The 5,400-nt window shown below is 35.2% G+C and overlaps 1 pseudogene; it reads left to right on the plus strand.

The window, feature by feature from the left end:
* Positions 1–903: 903 nt before the first annotated feature.
* On the plus strand, positions 904–3,699 carry LOC149540303 (BTB/POZ domain-containing protein At5g48130-like; annotated as a pseudogene).
* Positions 3,700–5,400: the final 1,701 nt, after the last annotated feature.

Consider the following 5,400-nt stretch of genomic DNA (forward strand, 5'->3'; position numbering starts at 1 on the left):
AATTTGCTAAAAGTACCTCCAATGCAAATTACTTATCTAGATCTGAAAAGGACATGATAAGACCCATAACAACCTCTTAACTCATCCTCAAATGTATACTTCAATAATAAAAAAATCATAATTCAACTAATATATTCTACAAGGAGTGAACCAAAAAGAAACATAGACAATAATGTCAAACAACAAAATAAACACATTAGCCAACCAACCAATCCATATCAATTCACACTATAGTTGGCATCAATATCAACACTAAATTCATATTACTTGCAGATTACAGAATTTAAACTAATAATACTTATATAATTTTTAAAAAAATTATATAATAATAATAATAAAACAATGAAAACTATTTGTATACCCATAAGTTTGCAAATTTCACCACTGGGGTTGGAGTGATCCAAGCATTATAACATATATAGGCTTCCCGAGTTCAAGCCCATAATTTTTATGTGACTATAAGAAGATTGCTCTATATCTCAGTCATCACAAGGCAATTGGAAAAATCGAATGACGAACTCTTCCAGTCAAATTGCAAGGGTTGATGTAACCTTTAAAAAAATACAGTTGCCATCACAATCGAGGAAGTTCATCTTGACTTCCATTTCCGAGAAGTCTTTAAAATACTTCATTCCTTCCATGGGATCTTGGTAACAGCATTAGGAAGCAAAACTTATTTTTCAAATAATATTTATTGGATTGATAATAAAAAATCATGCTTGGGCTGTACGATACCAGAAGGGAAATAATACCATCATGCAATTGATGTGATTGAAATGAAATTTTAAGTCAATATTAGCCTGAATTGGAGCTCTTAATAGAAGCATTGAGAATCAAAGGAAAAATGTGCGTCCCCTGTTAGAATCTCCTTCCACTTTCTACTGGAACAAAGCAAAAGAATTCATGATGAATAAGGTTGCAAAGTCAAGTGACGTTTCAGTTTCAATTCCTGAATCAGAGCTTGAGAAAACAATATGGAAATGGTAACATTCTAGTCCAATAATTGTTCTGGTCATAAAGATAGGTCATTGTTTGATATGGGTGTAATATTAGTGGAAAGTTTTATGCTATAGTTAATGATTTGTAAGATATAATTTCATAGTTTGATGTAGATTTAAAAGGTAAATAAGAAAACATTGTTTCATATCGATGAAATGTTGTTAAGAGATGAAACAGAGCGCCATCTCCCAGGAGGAGTAATTGACAATCATTAATTGTTGAGAGATGAAGTTGTTGGGTTTGAGGGATTTTCATGCAATGGTCCAAAATTTTCTGTTTGCATCAATGGAGATGTTCTCTAAAATGAGTTTTTCTTGTAGGTGTGAAGCCACTGGATTACCTACAACAGTTGCAATTCACTTGGAGAGCTGTTACAGACTCCATAAGGTGATGACAAGATTTTAATGTAGTTTTAGTTGGATTTGAGGCTAAAATCTACTTTCATGGTATGAAATATGAATGAGTTGTTTCTGTGCAGTATCCACTTGTTACCAGGAGCGGCTACCTGAAAAGGAAATTGTCAGAATCCTCAGATATTGTATTACCCAAACCATGTCCTGCCGGGGTTGAGATATTTGAGCTTGTTGTTCTGTTTTGCTATGACTCAACCATTCTCATGGATCCACTAAATGTTGCAGCCTTGAGATGTCCAGCAGAGTTTTTCGAAATGATTGAAGAATTTGGAAGAGGAAATCTATGTGAAAGAAGCGATTTGTATCTTACTCAGGTGGTGTTACAGAGCTGGGAAGACACTCTGATTGTGCTTCAGAAATGCCAGTGTTTGCTTCCCTTGGCAGATGAGCTTCTTATTGTGAGCAGATACATTGAATCGCTCGCTTTCATGGTTTCCATGGAAGTTCTTGATCCAGAGCATAAAAGAACCAGGTCTGTAATGGCGGCTGAATGTCAGTTTTTTAGTGATTTGAGTTTTAGAGAAGAAACGGCTAAAGACTGGTGGATTGAGGACCTCTTGGTACTTCCTTTCCAGCTTTTTGAAAGGATAATAGCTTCTATGCGTAGACAAGGGATGAAAGAAAAATACGTCAGCCCTGTTATAATTATGTATGCAAACAAATGGATTCTATCTAACATGTGTCATAGTGGGAATAGTACACTGAAATGTAGATTGTTGGAAGGCATCATAAGGTTGCTGCCATTGGGAAGAAGATCTAAGGTTATACCCAATCATTTTTTGTTTTCCCTGCTCTCTGAAGCTTTGATTTGTGGATCTAGTGACTAAAGTAAGGACCAATTGCAAGCTAGGATTGCTTCTCAGCTAGAGCTCAACTATTGAAGATTTTTTGTTGCCGGTAATCAAGAGTGATATCAGTATTGCATTCAGCCCTGGATTTAAAAGCATGAGAAACATCTTTTCCATGTTCATTGCTCAAGAGTATATCAATTGCAAAACAGATGAATCTGCCAAGTAAGTTTGCCATCTGAGGAAACAGTGGAACAGAGCTCTAATAGTTGTTGTAGCTTTAACGAGAACACAGTATCAACTGTTGCTAATATGTGGGATGAGTATCTGGTTGGCATAGCATTTGATGCAGGTTTAAGCCCAAGCGAATTTTTGGAGCTTGTAGCAATCATGCCAGCATCTGCTCGGTGTAGTCGTGATATGCTGTATAAAGCAGTTCACACATATTTGATGGTAAGGAACTGTGTCTCAAAAAATTTAAAAATTCATTTGCAAATACTATTACGAGCACTGGTTTAATAATAAATTTTAGCAACAAGTGCAACCTAAATAAAATAAGAACTCTCATGAGAAAGAGTCTCATGGAAAGTATCTTAAATAAATCACTCATTGAGATATGTAATAGATATTAATATGACAAACTAATATGCTGGATAATCAGTTTTAAAGAGGAATTTTATTCCAAATTTAAATCAATGGGTCTTTAGTCTATCAGTTTTGAATGAGTTCAGCAGAAATCAAGTTTTGTATAGTACATGGCTCTAGCACTAATGGATGAGTCTACGATTGCACTCCAAACAAATTTTAGTCAAATGAATACACCTTGATCCTTCGTTCGTAACAAAAAACAATTCCCTCAACCTTCACAAAAATTCAAATCAAATAATAAGACATCCATACATCTATATTTTTAATAGAAAACCTTAATTATTCTTTTACTCAATTAAAATATATAAATTTTAAAAAATTTAATATTAACTGAGATTAAAATAAATATCACCATCAAATCTCACCTTGCTCTAAACTCGTACATGTATATATTAACCTCACAAAAGCATGCATAAATGTGTGAAAGCCTCCATAAGTCTCTCCTCTCCTACTTCACAAGCAATCCTTTCTTCACTTGTCCTTTGACCTCTTTACCTTGTAAATATATATTTACCTTTGATTGTTTGTGAAGTGGAATACTATTGTGGATATTTGAATGTTGTCTGATGACAGTTGTGGAAAACCATTTACCCTCTTCCAACTCCATAACATCATGCCATGTACCCGATCCATCGCTAGACAAATTCAATGAAGCCTTTGGAGATTCGAAATGTACAACAAAGCATAAAAGAATGTGGCAGGTAGAGGATGGCCATTCAAGGGATAATGGTTCAGAGTTGGTTTCCTGGTCAGTGAAGGAGTCAATGATAGCGAGATTGGAAAAGTCAAAGGAGTTAAGAAGTAAGGCCGCTGTTCTAACCAGTATTGCTCGAATAGAAATTCCCTTTTAAATTAAAAACAACGAAATCAAAAAAAAATATTGAATTATTAAACTTAATGGAATCAAGAATAAAATATATAGTGATTGACAACGATAAGTATTATACTACCTGCATTTCATTGTCAACATTAATAATCTGTTGAGCGGACCAAAGACGGTAAGGTGATTTATCATTTGCTATTTTTCTTCCCATATCTCGCAGGTGGTCATACATTCTTATACATTCATAATCGTCAATTTCAACAAGACATTTATTCAAGAGACCTTCCCAGCTGCACAGGCCACCTGTAGTATCCCAAGCTGCAATGGCTGAAGTTTTCTTCTCTCCAATGAAGAAACAAGCTGCATCTAAAAATGCTTCCTTCTCTTCATTATCTAAGGCATCATAACTAACTTGTAGCCTACTTATGAAATCATCAGGTAATATCCTATCTATCTTTTGTAATTGACTCTTCCAATATTCTTTGTTGGATTTTCCATATAGCTGTCCTCCGAATACTTTGAGAGATAATGGTAAGCCATTATAAACCCTTATGAATTCTTCAACAAGGGTGTCAAATCCACTGAGTGGACATTGATTTAAGAAAGCATGCCAGCGAAAAAGCTGTTGGGCATGAACTCAGTCCAGTGCTTTCATTTTATAAATGGATGAGATGTTCCAACATGGGGTATATCGAGTTTCCTTGTAGTCACTACAATCAAACTACCCTCTCCCAGACAATCCTTGTCAGGCACTAGAGCATCCATCTGATCTATATTATCCACATCATCTAGAACAATGAGCACTTGAACAGATCTCAAATGAGAAGCAAGAATACCCTTCCCTTCCTCTATATTCTCAATTGATACGCCATAAAGACCAAGATCCTCTACTAGTTTTTGCTGTTTCTTGTGTAACGCACTTTTTGAATCAGCATTTCTAATATCAAATAGGAAACTAGACTCTTCCATATTTTTGTATTTATTATTATATAATTGTTTGGCAAGAGTGGTTTTTCCAGAGCCACCCATACCCCAAATTCCCAAAATTTGCACACTGAGATGACTTTCTCCAGACTGAAATGTTGTTCTTTCAAAGTCTAAGAGAGCTTCATCTAGACCAACTGGATGTTTGGCCACCACAAATGGCACTTTTCTTATATCCTTTAAAATACGATTAACAATATTCTTGACCACCCTGAAATAATCACTAAACAAAATGAAACAAGGAAAACATCGTTTACCATGACAGTCTATTCCGAAAAAGGTAAAAGATAATAATAAGGAAGCACCGAGTGTATAGGAAGATGACTGATAAGAAAAGAATAAATGCTGGAAGCAAATTATTTACCACTTACCCCTGATCATTAGTTATGATCTCACCGACATCAAGAAAAACCCTCAATCCCATGACAGAGATGGTATTATAAAGAGTTGCAGCGAGGGTGTGTTTGACATCAGCACCACGATGGTTGATAAACACATCGTAGGGAAGCTTTCTATACAGCATTCTGGATGTAGCAGAAGTGAATGGAGATGGTGCGAGGTCTTGAAAAGCATTTGACTTCTTATTATATGGTTGAGGCCTGGAAGTAGATGCCATTGAAGGGAGTTTGAGAGGAAGAAACAACAAAAGATAAATTAGAATGAAAGAATAAAATATATCTGGAGGGGGTTAATGAGTCTAACTGTCACACATTAAGGTTTAATTCTTAGTGTTAAATAGTCAAAA

Source organism: Cupressus sempervirens, chromosome 9, assembly GCF_028749045.1.
Source record: "Cupressus sempervirens isolate cs-2001-9-10 chromosome 9, ASM2874904v1, whole genome shotgun sequence".
NCBI lineage: Eukaryota > Viridiplantae > Streptophyta > Pinopsida > Cupressales > Cupressaceae > Cupressus > Cupressus sempervirens.